Here is a 17076-nt window from a genome sequence, read left to right as displayed (position 1 = left end):
TCCTGATTTCAAAGGAGGACACAATTGGTGCTTCAAGTTTATGAAACAAAATGGACTAAAAATGCATCCATGCACCAGACTTGCTCAAAAGATGCCTGAAAGTTATGAGCAGAAAGTCCTTGAATTTCATGATGAATAAAATTTGAGTTCAATTGTAATACATTTTTTTCAAATTTCAGAGTGTCTTATACATGTCTTATACATACACTTCTCCCTCTAATTCTCCACACAGAGAAGAGGAGACATCAATCAAGGGTTGAATAAGGAGTATGGTAGTGAATTTAGAAGTAATGAACTTATCCTTATAGAACCTTGCTAACCTCAGTTCACTAACAGCCCTATGACTATTATTATCCCCATTTTTACAGATGAGGAAACTGAAGCTAAAAAGAGGTTAAATGACTTGCCCAGGGTCACATAGCTATACAAAATTAAAGTGTCCTATACATGGGGAAATATGGTATTTTATTAATTGTATCCCCAGTGTCTGACTCATAATAATCACTTAATAAATGTTTATTGGATTGGATCAGATAAGGTAAAGAGCAAAGAGGTGAGTGATTCTTCTAGATAAGGAATGGAAGGAAGTAGATGGTTGCAAAATCATATTTAGAAGCGGAGAAGATGGAAGGAAAGAAGTTCATGTTAAAGTTTCCATCATCTCAATAAGGGGGACATCAAAGTTATTTAACAAGAGTGGAAGGGGTTTGACTTTGGAAAAAACCTTCAAGAAGAGCTCACTGAGAAATTCCAGAAAGATGCCATCATCTTTGGGGAACCCAAGGGAGCCAAGTTCTCTTGGCCAAGAAGAGAATCATACTGAAAGTGAAGGTAGCCAGAGAAACTTCAGGGCAATTAAAAAGAATATTCACCAGGAAGCCACCCAAAGCCTCTGCCCCAGTTAGACTGAGTAGAAATCTTTTATATCCACTACTGATCCTGAATATATAAAATGTATTGTTTCTAAACTAGCATTTTCTTTTCCCTTGCTTAAGCCCATGGTAAAGAAAGAGAAATAAAAGCCTAAATTGGGTTTTCAGTGATAGCATGGGGAAGTAGGGGATCCAGGATTAAGCATGACCATTCCCTAACCCAGGGATCCCATCAGACTTAATGGTATAAAAAGTCAAAGAGGTTTAGTGTTTCCATCTAAGACTAAAAGATAAAGATCAGTGGATTTTTTTTTAAACCTTAGGTCAGAGACAAGGCAGGCACTCTGTGGACCAGTTCTAAGAAGAGACTGCTGTCCAAGAAGCTAATACTTTTGTTAGGCCTAAGACCCAGAGTGTGAACTTTTACACTCCATCCAGAAAAGATGTCAAAATATGAGTGTAGAAGAGAACCATTCCCTCCTTCCCTTCCCCTAGAACTAATTGTTGATATTTTCCTTCATTTGGAAAGAAGACTGTGACAAAGTGAGGCTGGTGATTTAGCACATCATCACCTAGAACAATGCCCAACTCAAAGGAAAAAATTCTGTTCCCTCTTTACTGGATTAATTTCTTAACTGCTCTAGTGCTTCTTAAATTAAGCTGAAGGTCCATATGGGCTCTCCCTAACCTTTCACTGTTACTGAATGGGGTAGGAATTAAGAGTGACTAATTGGTGGACCTGACAGTCCTTGCTTACTAGGTGAATAATTATATTACATTTCACTTAAAATTCTCCCATACCAGGTGGTTTGAGGATATCTCATCTCTGTCATTAGCTGAAGTGTCCACTTAATGTGCTCCCCGAATTTCAAGGAGTCCCAAAGCTCTGTTTCATTTAACAATCAAATTAGCTTTTATTAAGGAACATTTAGTTCAAAAATAATAACAAGAACAAACATAAAAATATATCTCCCATCACTTGGAGAATAATTACACATACATATGCATTTTTTATTCTTTGAGCAGCTGAAGTTCACAGCTTAATTCACTTCATCAGTCCCACTGCATCCTTAGTCCAAACCTCCCAACCCAGCCCCAGACTAGGCTTACATCCTGGGTTTTCCTAACTGACTAGTTGGAATGTCCCCCTCAATTCTAGAAGGCCCTGATTTGCTCCTCAATGAGTAGATCTTGACAAAATCACCTTCCAGTCCTTAATATTCCCTATGCTTTACAACTGTACTCTCAGTTCCCACTCACCTCACATGAATTAGACTTTATTTTCCAAAAACAAAAGAATTTTCCTTTATTATCAGGAGTAATCAGAGCCATTCATCTGACTCTCATGGGGACGAATAATCTTTCTACTAGTAAGTCATATTTCTAGAGTGCTGCAAGTTGTCACACAGCATAAACAATGGCCCAGCCTATCCCTTGCTGAGAATCTCCCTTGAAGATTCTTGTGAAATCTTGTACCATATCCTCTCCCAGTACCCAATTTTTTAGAGCCATAAAATCTCTGAGCTAAAAAGCTCCTCAGAGATCCTCTGGACCAACCTAGACCTCAGCTGGAATTCCTTTTTCAATATCCATAACAAGTTGTAGACCTCCATTGATGAGAAATCAAATATTGCCAGAAAGAGAACCCATTTCACTTTGGGACAGTTATAATTATTAATACTACTAATAATAATAATTTGTTTTTCAGTCATGGCTGACTCTTTGTAACCCCATTTGGGATTTTCTCGGCAAAGATAATAGACTGGTTTACCATTTTCTTCTCCAGTTCACTGTATAGATGAGGAACCTGAGGCAAACAGGATTAAGTGACTTACCTAGGGTCCCACAGCTAGTTAGTGTCTGAGGTCAGATTTGAACTCAGGAAGATGAGTCTTTCTGATTCCTGGTCTGGCACTCTATCCACTGTGACACCTAACTGTATCATCATCACCATCATAACAACCATAATTTATAGAATGCCTCAACATTTGCAAAGAACTTTACAAACATCATCTCATTTGATCCTTACAACCACCCCATTTTACAGATGAGGAAACTGAGGCACGGATTAAATGACTTGCTCAGGGTCACACTGCTAGAGTAAGTATCTGAAGCAAGATTTGAACTCAGGTCTTCCTAACTCCAGTGAGGTCTATCCACTTCAACACCCAACTAGAAAGTTTGACATTACATTGATCTAAAGTTTCCCTCCAGCCCCTTTTTCCTACTTCTATCTTCTGATGAAAAGCAGAAAAATCATAATCCATTTTCCATAGAACTGCCCTTTAGTTACCTAGCCCTGTTATCATGTTCTCCCCCCACCAAGTTTCTCTTCTCTGGACTAAATATCCCCAGATATCCACAGAGAACTATAGGATTTGAGTGAGACGGGACCTCAGAGGGCATCTAATTCAGCCTCTACCCATTAGCCTTTTCCCTCATATTTCCACCTAGTGGTCCCCTAGCCTTCTTTCAAAGACCTCCATTCTCTGATGTCATGGTTTCAGCTAGGTCTGGTAACTGGATAGAATGCTGAGACTGGAGTCAGGAAGAATTGAGTTCAAATCTAAACAAATCACTTGTCTACCTTAGTTTCCTCATCTGTAAAATAGGGATGATGATAGTATCTATCTCTCAGGGTTGTTGTGAAGATCAAAATAATATAACATTTGTAAAATATTTATCAGAGATCATAGAATTTAGTAGGTACTTAACAAAGACTTTTTTCTTTCTTCCTTTCAATTCCCCCACCACCTTGGTCATCCTGCTTTGGACAAGCTCCAGCTTGGCAATGTCCTTTCTAATGGAATAAGAGTTGATCAGGGGAGAGGCTGAACAATCTGATGAGTCACCTCAATCAATTTGATAGTGAAATCACACACAATTGTTCCTGGGTCCTCTCTCCTCTCTCTCTCTCTCTCTCTCTCTCTCTCTCTCTCTCTCTCTCTCTCTCTCTCTCTCTCTCTCTGTCTCTCTCTCTCTCTCTCCTCCTAGTTCTAGAACCCTGCTTACAGAAAGGGCTCATGCTTCTAAACCCTTTAACTCTTTACACTTTCATCCCAAAGCCCAAGATAAAATCACAAGATGAGACTTATTCCTGTGTAGGTTCTCAACAAAAAGGAGATAGTCGATGTACAATGTCCATTATATAGAACAGCTATTTATTTCTTCCACAGAAAAGAAATGCCATTAGCACAAAGACTCATAAGTATACATTGACAGAGGCTTAAATATGCAGGAGTAATTTATAACCACTACAATATTCTCCTGGGAGGTTGATACTTAAAACTAAAACATGAAGCATTTAGAAGGATTATTGAATGGGCATTTCACATCATTTCAGCTCTGTACTCTCTCTCTCTCAAGGTCATATCTTTTGGCAAGCCACTCCAGAAGCTGGGTTCCTCCTTCAGCAGTAGGTAGTCATCTTCTCCTCGAAGAAGCAATGTAGAAGCTCTAATGGTCTCTTTCCAATGTATAGTCTGTAGTAACTGAGGAATTCTAGCACTTCCAATGTCTCATGAGGTTTTCTTCCAATGGTGGAAATATTTATCTCAGGATTATTGTTATTTTTATTGTATTGCATTGTATCTCAGGCAAAGAAATATAAAACAAAAGAGGCTTTCAGGATCCTATATCCAAAGTCAGGGTCACCAGGAAAACCATTTGCTCTGATAGTTACATAAAAGTTGTCTCCATCTTTGCTAGAAAGATTGACAAAGGAAGAGAGTTAAATAGCATACATTCCAGTGTAAGAAAAGAAGATTGAAAATCAGAGGGAGGAATTAATGTAGTCTCTTCCTCCTGCTGCCATCTTGGCCCACCAGGACAGGGCCAGAACTAATATGTCCTTGAAAAGGGCCCATCTCTATGGACTATACATGTGACAATGGAAGTAACCTCACTCTTGACAAAATTTATTAAATGATTTTGAGCCAGAACAGTCCGGATTACACCCATTACAAGGAAATCACAGATTATAGACCTCATCAGAAACAGTACCTCCCATGGAACTAGAAATGTGCTTGGTCCTTCACTAGGAGGAATCAGGGCACTTCTCTGATTGGTCTACAATGACCAAAGCTACCTCTTGATAGATGGTTGACCAAGACCCAGAAGTTGTAAAACTAGTGTCACCTCTCTCACCTTCATTTTCCTTAATGAACTTTTTCCTCCCCAGACTTCTAGATCTCTGTTTGAAACAAGATATTTGATCCCCAAATATTTTCTTTGGTTGTCGCTATGCCTAGAATGCTCTCCCTCCTCATCTCTGCTTTCTGCCTTCCTTGACTTTCTTCAGGTCCCACATAAAATTCTACCTTTTCAAAGAAACCTTTCCTAACTCCTCCAGTCTTCCCTCTGATGATTATTCCACTTTATCCTGTATGGTTTGTTTGTACATTGTCATCTGCATGTTATCTCCCCCATTAAATGTTCCTTCAGGACAGTGGTTGTATTTTGCCTTTCTTTGCCTCCCCAGGGCTTGTCACAAGGTCTGGTGCATACTAGGTATTTAATAAATATTTACTAAGTAAAATAGGAAAGGGACAGGATTTCTCTTCTCCTTCCCAACAGTAGTAGAAAAAATAGTAACTTGAAGGAGGCCAAGCACATGGCAAGTCCAGTTGATGGTAAACCTGAAGCTGTAGTTCCTGACCTTTATGTTTCTAGCTTTTCCTTTCTGCCTGTTTCTTTTTCTGAGCACAGCCCATGAACTAGTAAAGCTAGAGAGTAAATGATTCCAGCTTTGGAGTTTTGTCTTGGATAATCTTGAGCCTGAGAGATCCTGAGTTTTCAAGTGGGGCACTAGCATCCTGGAGTGAGAAGATTTCTCTAACAGTATGCCTCTTGGAGGAAAAAAAATTCCACAACTCAAGAACCAAATTCATTATATGACTAGTCAGGAAATCTAGAGTTTGACAATATTGCATGACGTTGCTATGCATTGCATGGACAGCACAGGTCTGAGGTGAATGGGAAATAATTGTTTAGCAGTCTCACTTGGGGGCAGGAGATAAGAACACTAAAGAGTATAATGGATTAATTGAGTGTTTTATGTTTCTTTTATTTGTTCAAATAATCCTATGAGTCTTTTATATCATAAGTATTTTCTTTGGTAGTGAAAATATAAAGTTGTCTCATAATCATTACCCATATTCTTCACTGAGTATATTTGTTGGAGAGAATATATTTGTGGAGAATTAGACATGAGTCATACCTAAAATTTGTTTTTAAAATTTTCTTGGAATTTTCCTTAGGGTAGGGGCAGAGCCAAAGAGAGAACTTTCCCATTTTGTGCAAGTAACATGAAAATGTAGCACCCACACCTAAACGTTGCACTCCAGATCTAGGATAAGTACAATGGGCGACAGAAGGTAATTAACTTTCTATTAATTAAGCCAAAGTTATCATTGGGTAATTAGGTGGCACAGTAGATAAAACACTGAGCTAAGAATCATGAGTTCATATCCAGCCTGACACTTACTAAGCTACTTGAACCTGGGCAAATCAAATAACCCTGCTGACTTAGTTTCCTCATCTGTAAAATGATCTGGATAAAGATATGGCAACTATTCCAGGACCTTTGCCAAGAAAACTCCAAATAGGAACTAGAATTAGTTTTTTTGGTTCCAAGTCATACTGTAATATATGTAATTTTACAATTACATAAACAGTTAATATACAGTCACACAAGTTTTTATTTGTGTTGATTCATATAGAACCTATAATCCAAAAAACAAAAACAAAAGTAAAGCACAGGTTCTGTTCATAACAATAATTGTTAAGTCATACTATCCTTATCCTATGATTGTATGGTTGTTTTTGTTGTGATGGTTGCTTTTGAAATCAGCTTCATTTTTAAAAATCAATTCCAACAATTTAAAAAAAACTGGATTTTGAGTGAGCTGTTTTGCTGTTTTATAACCATAACAAATTGATGTGTAAGAAGTTTCAAAACAACACAACAGTGGTTCAAGATCAAGGTGTTCCCATAGCAAGGCTAAAGATTTCAGCCTCTGGTCTTTGGGAGTTAGAACTGCCGCCCTTGCTATTTAGACAGTTCTTTGCCCAGGATCTCTGGAGAGGAAGCATCCTAGTCCCTGTTCTAGCCAGATTTGAACAACAACAAAAATGGTCCCTTGATCCAGATCTATATTGATGAAGGGTTTAGCCTCAGACATGATATAAACAACAAAAACCCTTTCCACAATGTCATGCCAATTTTTCCTTGTTTTTCTTGTCAAATTCCTTCTTGATGTGAACTGTTGCTATTCCATGTTATACTTCATTAGAGTATTAAAGCTGTCTCTCTTTCAACATAACTTCATTTTTAAGGTAGCAGACTGATAATAGGGGTGTGCTGGTAAATGTTTAACAACCAGTTCTTGGGGAATTGGGGGGGAGGGATAGACAATGTATGTAGAACACTTATAAATTTAAACTGCATTAATAGCACTTTTTCCATCACTATCTCAAGTAAAACAGTCAACAAAATAATAAAACAAGCTCTAGTTTGTAGCATTTGTGGATTTCTGGGGTGCAAATGATCACACTGAAAATTTAATAATCTCTTGCTAGCCCTTCAGGCTGGCTCTAGCGTTCCCTGAATGGATTGAAGAGGAAGATAATGAGACACTCTGGATAGGTACTTTCATTACCAAAGCTCATTATCTTTGTTCATCTTACAGCTGGGGGTTTTTTTTAACCTAAGCATAGGATTTTACATTTATTCTTATAGAAATTTGATCTTATCAGATTTCATCAATTATTCTAGCTTGTTGATATTGTTTTATATACTGGTCTTGTTATCTGTTATATTAACTAGCCTTTTCTAAGTCTTTCTTAATGAATTTGATAAACACAACACCTATACTGTTATGGACAGATAAAATTATGGTAAACAGGGCAAGGACAAGGAGAAATAATGATTCCAAAGATTTCTCTCTAGAATAATCCTCCTTTGGATCCAGTTGTTGCACCATCTCCTAAGCAACATATTATACCTTTGTCTAGCCTACATTGTGAGAGATCTTGTCAAATAGATCTTGATAGAATCCAGAATTTGGCATTCTCCTGACCTCCCAATAAAGGAAGCCTATCAAAAAAAAAAAAGAAAGAAAATGAAGTTAGTCAAACATAACTTCTTAGGGAACCAATCTTATTTCACAGCAATTAACATTTCACTTTCTAAATTCTCATAAACTCTTTAATAATAAATTAAGAACTTTGCTTGGAAATCAAAACCAAGCTACCACAGGGCTTATAATATAAGGAATAGCCCTTCTTAGAGGAAAAAAGTCATTATATACAAAAATACTTTTAGTACTTTTCTTTGTGGAGGCCAAGTTTTGGAAACTGAAAGGATGCCCATCAATTGGGGAATGGCTGAACTAGTTATGATAAATGATGTGATAAATGACAAAGGCAAAGGTTTCAGAGAAACCTGGAAAAACTTTTATGAACTGATCGATGCATAGTGAAGTGAATAGCACCAGGAGGACAATTTATAGAATAACAACAATTTTATAAAGACCAGCAACTTTAAAAGATTTGAAAACTCTAATCAACACAATGACTGATCACAATTCCAGGGAACTCATGATGATACATCTCCTGAGAGCTGTTGGATTCAATGAAGATTGAGACATAAGGAGTTGTTTTTGGACATGGAGAATGAAATAACTTTGATTGGCTTAATTCTATGTATATGTTACAGGGGTTTCAATTTTCATGTTTTCTCAAGGTGGCAGGGAGAAGAGGCAAAGAGAAGGGAGAGAATACAGACCTGAAAATAATAATCAAATTGCATTTTTCAGAAAAAAGAAGAAATTTTATAAACAAATATAAATTAGCATATTTCCAATATAAATATATGATCTCATATAATATATATATGTATAGTTCCTTTTTATTGAAAATTAGAATGTTGTCTGCAGCACCTCCTCCATCATCCAGTTTTCCCCACATGACTGACAGGACCTCAAAAAGCCCATTGATCCTCTCCAGAGCCCTTGAAGATAGGGTTGGACAGAGCAAAAAGTACCAGCAATGAAATCAAAGGCCCTGCGTTTAAAATTCAGCTGTACTATTTATTATCTGTGTGACCTTTGGTAAATTACAATCTTTGTTTCAGCTTCCTCACTTGAAAATGAGTGAGTTAGACTATATAATCTCTAAAGTTTCTTCCTAAGGAATCTGATGCTATGTGATTTGTCCAGGTTCAATGTCTGATAGTCATGGACATGATTAAGCACTCTCTTGTTTATGGGGGACTTCTAATTCCTTATTATCAATTTTTTTCCCTATCTTTCCCACTCTAAAAAATATTTTTTCTTAGCAAAGAAAATGGGTTACTTTACCTTTTTCTATGTTACCCATTGTCATTTTTCCATCTTCTCCAAGGAAGAACCACACCCTCTTTTTACATTTCTCTAACTCCCAAAAGATTTTTTAAAAAAAATCAGTCACAATGCCTTTTGAAGTCACATACTGTCTCTCCAAGTTCCCCATACCCTCAAGGAACATGGGATTTCTCCCACCCAAATCATTTTCCTGAGACCTCTTCCTTCTTTTCCTGCCTACTTTTTGCTTTGGTCTCATCATCTCGGACAATAATAGCTTAGTAAGAAAAACCACCCTGGGGCAGCTAGGTGGCACAGTGGACAGAGCACCAGCCCTGGAGTCAGGCGTACCTGAGTTCAAATCTGACCTCAGACACTTAATAATTACCTAGCTGTGTGGCCTTGAGCAAGCCACTTAACCCCATTGCCTTGCAAAAACTAAAAAAAAAAAACACCCTGACAAACATATATGTATACATGCACATATAAACACATACAAAACTAAACGGAAAAATTCTTCACATTAGAGCTGTGTTTGAAGAAAAGTATCCTATTCCAGCAAGGAAATAAAGAAGTCATGTCTTCCTGACAGGTCCTAAGATCACAAATAATCCATGCAATTTATTCATTCTCTTTTTTGGCTGTCTACATCAGTCATGCATCTAGGTAGCTGACAGGATTTTTATTTTTGCTTTCTTTTTTTGTCTTTAAATGCATTTATTTTGAGAATTTAAAATCTGCACATGTACCAAAAACACCTGAACTTTTAAGAAAAAGCCTACACAATGTTTCATTGTTTTTATCCTCTCCATTAATATTCTACCATAAAGAATTTTACAAAATATGTGTGTGTATAATTCTAGTTAATTGAATTAAAACAGTCCTGTTACATTGAGGAATTAAACTGCAAACAATGGTCAGAAAAACTGAAAATCCATTCATATACACCCCCAAAACATAAAACTAAGTTATCTTTTTTGGTTCAAATGCAGTAACTGAAAAAAATTTTCATTTGTAATGCATCTTAAAAAAGAAACTTTCTCACTCATATAATTCTTCATTTTGCAATGGAAATGCATTTAAAACAATGTTAACCAAAATATACCCTTGTAAAGAGGAGTGTCAATGTTTGCAATGCCATGCTAATGACGTTTGGTAACCATGTTCCATTTTCAAAGGAAGAAATGTAGCCTGGTTGGCAATTTCAACATTTCAGTGCTAGAAAGAACCCAATCCTTTTAGAAATGGACCAAAGACGCAGAAGAATGGCACTAGTATATTCCACAGTGGCATTCTAGATCAGAGACAGCATCTGGCTGAACAACCAGTTCCCTTGGTAAAAAATATTTTTTCCTTTCAAATGCTCCAGGTCATAGTTGAAACTAGCTAAAGTAGTTTGAATTAATAGTCACAGTTCAGGGTTGTGTGGTCAATTGGACTCTAAATCAGAGTCGTCCTGCCTTTCCCCTCAGATGGGGAATCAGCCCATCCCAAACTCCTCCTCCCACATATGACCACCTGGTCTTGCCGGCATCACTACCCTAGAGATGTCTGCCCTAACCAAAGCTTTAAGACCCTTTGCAGAAAAAAAAATGAGCCTGGCCCCTCCCCCACCTCTCCAGGGCCCTTCTCTGGAAGGTTCTTCAACAGGGTTGCTAGGAGACCCACATCAGCATCCGTGGGTCATTCAGCCAATAACTAAAAGTGTGATATAGACCACAGGCTCCACTAGACTAATGGGCAGAAACAGGCGTAGAGAGGATTACATAGGCACATATTTAGACACACATATAGACATATATAGAGACCCATGGACAACACAAATAGAGACAAACTCATTAACACACAAATGGTTTCATGAATATACAAATACTCAGTAACACATACTTTGCAAACTGTTCCTTTGACTAGCCCTCCCTGAGTGATCTTTGCTGTATGACAATGATGTGTACGTGGACAAGTACATAAAAATGCCCAGATGGATAAACTAAGATAGCTACACAGACATATACACAAACATGTGAATAAGGGAGCAAACAAAAGAGGTTTAGATAAATACATTAATGTGTATATGTGTATATAAGTGGGGGGTGAATATGGGTATGGGTGTGGATATATATGCGCATGGGTACATTTATATTTATTAACACTGAATACATGTATGTAGTGGCAGACATGTACAGATATACAACATACATAATAGCTCTCTGTAGTCAGAACAAGATACTCTTTAAGCTGTAAATCTCTGGCTCAAGAGAGGCTATTGCCTCTCAGAAAGCCTTGAGTTTCTGAAAACCCAGACACCTGAAACTTCAGATGTGGAAGGGCATCCTGACAGAAGTCTAAAGAGATCAAGTGACTGCCCAGTCATAAGCTCTGCTCAGCTCATAGCTCTGCTGCCTCTGGGCTTAAAGGATGTGACAGGTGGACGACTAAGGCTAAGAATGGGATGAGGGTCTCAGACTAACTTGGGGCATGTAGGGAGAGGAGCAGCCTCTCTGTATGATCACTGAACCTGACCCTACATAGAATAGAAACACTTTGTAGGAATAGCAAATTACAGCTTCTGCCACCAAAGGCCATTTGGTTCAAGGGCAACCTTGACTGTAAATCCTAGAGATGTGTGCATATATATGCAAACAAAGATTCAGACATATGGTACTTAACAAAGGATGTAGGTGGAATTTACCAAGCATCCCCACACATAACCTCTACTCCAAATTCATTATTTCTGACCTCACTCTTTCTTCCCTTCCTTCTCCTTTAGTCATCAACTAGAAAAGTACAGCTAGAACTGAAGGGAGACACCTCCAGATGGAGAAAGAGTGGGTAGGGAAGGAGCCATAAACCTTGGACCTTATTGTGGTCATTGACATATCAACCACATCCTTTAGCTAATATGCCTTTATCACAGTATCAGAGAAGGAGCTATACTCCCAATGCAGCTCCTTTCCCTTGAGATAATATGGTGCCTCTCTCCCTGGTTCCCAAAGTTACTGAATCAGACCCAGAATACACACTACTCAGCCACCACCAGAGAGAAACTTGGATAAAACTTGTAACGAGAGCTCTGACAGACATTTATTTCAATGGTGCTCAAAGTAGTTAGCCAAGAGCATTCCCAGCTAGAAGATCTCACCAGTCCCCCAAATCTTTCCTTAGTTCAGACTGTGACCTTGGGCAATTTACTCAGTTTCCTCATTTAACAAAATGAAGTAAGTGGACTGTGTCTTCTAAGGCACTGCTAGCTCTGAGTCTTTGATTTTGTTGTATTCTTTTGACTAATAAAGGAATTAAGAGAATTGTAAAGGTTTACTCTTAGTAGGAATTCAACTCTGCTGCCTCTGAGGTTAGGGAGGTGAAGGACATTTCTAAATCCCTCAAATTACCTAAAGCAATTCTACAGTTATGCCACCTAAATGACATGGAAATGAGGTGGGGGGCCAGGCTCACTAAGAGTTTGAACCAGGTCAGTCAGAACATCATGACCTGGATCCCATATATATTCCATGATTTCTGTTTGCCCCCCCCACAGGACCTAGCATACCACAAGCACACAAAACTCTTCCAGGATGGCATCTTCATCTATATTCTTCCCTTCCCCTCAATTCTGCTCTTATCTGATGTACATACACCTTTTAGATGCTTCTTCCTTTGACATACACAGTTTCTAGGTTTTTCAAAGACAATAAAGTCAAAGTTCTTAACCTGGAGTCTGTGGTGTCCATGTACATGGGGGAATAAATTACATCTTTATTTTTACTAACCTCTAACTAAAATTTATCATTTCCTTTAATTTTTTTAAACATTATGAGAAAGGCCTCACCAGACTAACAAAGAATCTATGACAATACACAAAAAAAAGGTTAAGATTCCCTGAAACAAAAAAGCTGCAATACAATCCAACCCAATAAACATTTATTAAATGCTTATTTTGTGCTAAGCATTTTTCGAAGGACCTGGGTTACAATTAATAAAATTAAAATATAGATCCTGCCCCTAAAGAGTTTAAAATCTAATGGACAGAGACAATGCACAAAGGAGAGAGAGACCAGGGGAACCTGACTGGGGCAATTTTATTCAGTTGAGTTAAAATGGAGTGGGGAAGACAGGAGGGAGGAGGTTGGAGGAGGCTGAAGAAGGTGATGTCAGTCAAGGTTTGAGTTAGTAGCCTGTGATGAGATTAGAATTGATGAGCTTAAGGGGTTCTGATAAAGATCTCATTTCTAAAATATATAGAGAATTGCACCAAATTTATGTTACAAGTCATTCCCCAATTGATAAATGGTCAAAGGATATGAAGACAGTTTTCAAATGAAGAAATTAAAGTTATATATAATCATATGAAAAATTGGTCCAAATCATTACTCATTAAAGAAATGCAAATTAAAATTAAGTTCCACCTCATACCTACCAGATTGGCTAAAATGACAAAAAGGGAGAGGTTGGAGAGGTTGGGGGAGGATTGGGACACTAATGCATTGTCAGTGGAGCTGTGAACTGATCCAACTATGCTGGAGAGAGCAATATGGAACTATGCTCAAAGAGCAATATAACTGATCATATACCCTTTGACTCAGCAATACCAATACTAGTCCTATATCCAGAAGAAATCATAAAAAATGGGAAAAGTCCCACATGTTTCAAAATATTCATAGCAGTTCTTTTTGTAGTGGAAAAGAATTGAAAATTGAGAGGATACCCATCAATTGGGGAATGGCTGAACAAGTCATAGTATATGAATGTTATGGAGTACTATTTTTCTATAAGAAAGCATAAATGGTCAGACTCTAGAGAGGCATGGAACGAATTACAGGAACTGATACTGGATAAAAGGAGCAGAACCAAGAGCACATTGTACACATTAATAACACTCTGAGTTCAACTTTGATGGATGCAGCTTTTCTCAACAGTTCAGAGAATTAGGAAAACCCTAGGAGACCTACTGTGGACAATGCTGTTCACATCCAGAGGAAGAAAAATAAAACAAAACAAAATAAAAACCCTACAGAATCTGAATGAATGCCACATTCACTTTTTTAAAATCTTGTTTGTTTTTTTCCCCCTTCTCATGGTTTTCTTTCTTTTCCCTTAATCCTAATTCCTCACACAGAAAAGAACTAATCTGTAAACATGTTAAAAACAAATGTGTGTGTACAATGTTCACCAGACTGTTCACAGCTGAAGGGAAAGGGTGGGAAGGGAGGGTGATGGAAATTATATAACTTAAAAATACATGTGGATGAATATTGAAAACTTTTCACAACACATAGTTGGAAAAATAAAATATCAATTGAAAAAATAAAAATAAATAAATATGAAAATAAAATAAAACAACTACAATATGTGAGGCACTTATCCTGGGTGTTATCTGATGCAAAAATAAAAATGGGGGGGGGAATGGGAAGTGATGAACTTAACAACGGAAGGATATCTTGTGTGGTGGAGTTGAAATCAGGCAGGACATTAGCTTGAAGGCAAAAGGAAAAAAGGGGTAGCAGAGGATGAGATGGATAGATAATGTCATAGAAGCAAGAAACGTAAGCTTAAACAGACTTTGAGAGATAGTGGAGGTTTATAAGGGTTTGGCATGCAATTTCCATGAAGTTATTAAAAGTCAGACCCAATTGAATGAATGGACAACAATAACAAGGACAGTAGATGAAGAATAGAAACATATGTTTCGGGGCAGCTAGGTGGCACAGTGGATAAAGCACCGGCCCTGGAGTCAGGAGTACCTGGGTTCAAATCCTGTCTCAGACACTTAACAATTACCTAGCTGTGTGGCCTTGGGCAAGCCACTTAACCCCATTTGCCTTGCAAAAAAAAACTAAAAAAAACTAAAAAAAAACCCATATGTTTCTCAATATAACACCTTGAATAAGATGCATATGCATATATCAGAGTTGCTGCTGGGATTTGGGGGGTCACCAGATAAACATAGAAATATGGGGGTCACTGAAAAACAAAGGAATTTGAACTCTCTCTGGGATGTTAAAATTGCTCAGGATTTTATTATAGCAAATTATTACAAATATACAGGTTAAAACTTCTAGAAAAGTCCTAACGACTTTAAGAATAGGCTAAGTGAAGTTTCAGTGAAAGTGAGAGACAGAGAGAGAGAGAGAGAGAGAGAGAGAGAGAGAGAGAGAGAGAGAGAGAGAGAGAAAGAAAAAGAGAGAAACAGCCCCAGCCATGTAGAATGGGGGCTCATGGTGAACCACCAGGGTCTAGCATAGGAGCACATGGCCTAGGAAGGAAAGAGAAATGTAGATATCCTACAGGATCAGAAGATAGAATAGAGAAGAAGAAGGGCACAGAAGGGCCCATGTTTCCTGTTAAATACCTTTCTGTGGTAGGTTGGGCAAGGAGTGACCCTTGGGAAGTTGTCTTGCACCTTGGGCCAGGTGTCTTCCAGTGGCAAGCTACATACTGGTCCTTCCTGTCCCAAGCTGCACAACCTCTAAATTCAACAAGTCACTCCCAGTCACACCAGACTCTATAGGAAAGAGAGATGAAGGGGAAATGCCTCCCCGCTTATGGATGGGAACCAGGTAGAGGTTGAAGACTGGGGGTTGGAAATGAGGAGACAAGATACAGATTTTACATTAAACAATAGGAGTCAATTTATATCTCAAGAGCAAAGGACTTTCCACACCCTTAACAAGATTCCCAGATTTTAACATCATTAAAAGATTCCAGATTTTGTTTCTGCTATATTCATAATTCTCTACAACATCAGTATGTATATAACCTTATACCTGATTCTCATGGCCCAAAGGGTACATTGGAATGTCCTCTTATTCTCATCTCATAATCCTTACTCAGAAAAATTGGGAAAATATATAGGTAAAACCAATTTCCACTTATAATAACGAAATCTACAATATTATATTTAACACCTTTGACACCCCATTCTAACACCTAGAATCCCCAGAATAATTAAATTCAAAGTCCATTGTGGGTCTACAACTACAAACAATAGAACTAACCCTGGTCTCCCAGGACAGTCATTCTATCTTGCTCCCGGCACTCTCCCCTGATATCCAAATTCCACCGTAGTCTTCTTGCCCTGACACCATGACACCCCCTTTCCATCAACACTCTGATGTCCTGGGACAATTCCACCCTGATGCTGAGCTATAATGGACAATGATAACCTACCTGAAATTATGGCTCAGTGTTTACCATACTCCCACCCCATCTCAGTGATTCTGAACCCCAAGCTACCATTGTTCAAACCCCAAGTTTGATCTCCCACTGACCTCTCCTTTATTCCATCCCCACAACCCATCCCATCATCCCATTCTAAAACTACCCACTTCTTTCACTGTGCTATCTAGAACATCTCCCCAAAATGTTAATTTTCCTCTTAAATCTTTTCCTTTCTTTTTCCTTCCCTCTTCTTATACTCACTGACAATTAACTCCCTCTTGATGACACAGCTCACCTGGCTTACCTTTTCCAGAACTAGTTGCATGCTTTTTGCTTCACTGACTCACAGATAGGTGAGTTGAAATACTTATCCCCAGGACAACTTTCAGGATCTCCCTCTACCATCATTGTTCAGTAACCTCTCTTCTTTTGAAGTTCATTCAATAGATTTTTCTCATCCAAACAAGATTCTGGTGCTGCTGTCTACACTCTCCTTTCAATACATGACTCACAGTCTTTCTCTCCTCCCAAATCCTGCCTTTATTCTAGAGGACTTCAGCAGATAGATAGATAGATAGATAGATAGATAGATAGATAGATAGATAGATAGATGATAGATAGATAGATAGATAGATAGATAGATAGATAGAAGATAGATAGACAGACATATAAATAATGATACTCTTTCAAACACTAACCTCCCAGTT

At 38.0% G+C, this 17076-nt stretch overlaps 1 long non-coding RNA gene across 1 annotated transcript in view; it reads right to left on the bottom strand.

Moving 5' to 3' along the window:
* Nucleotides 1-4032: 4032 nt before the first annotated feature.
* The window catches only part of LOC141505046 (uncharacterized), a 68391-nt gene continuing 55347 nt past the window's right edge, over nucleotides 4033-17076 (bottom strand). Inside the window, exons 4-5 of the long non-coding RNA XR_012473532.1 lie at nucleotides 7877-7968; nucleotides 4033-4576 (exon numbers count right to left, since the gene is read on the bottom strand). This is a non-coding gene — a long non-coding RNA (uncharacterized LOC141505046). The remainder of the gene's footprint in view (nucleotides 4577-7876; nucleotides 7969-17076) is intronic.

The sequence above is a fragment of the Macrotis lagotis genome, chromosome 1 (assembly GCF_037893015.1).
Source record: "Macrotis lagotis isolate mMagLag1 chromosome 1, bilby.v1.9.chrom.fasta, whole genome shotgun sequence".
Classification (NCBI taxonomy): Eukaryota; Metazoa; Chordata; class Mammalia; order Peramelemorphia; family Peramelidae; genus Macrotis; species Macrotis lagotis.
The sequence above is the reverse complement of the archived record's forward strand: the minus strand, read 5'-3'. Positions and strand labels throughout refer to the sequence as shown.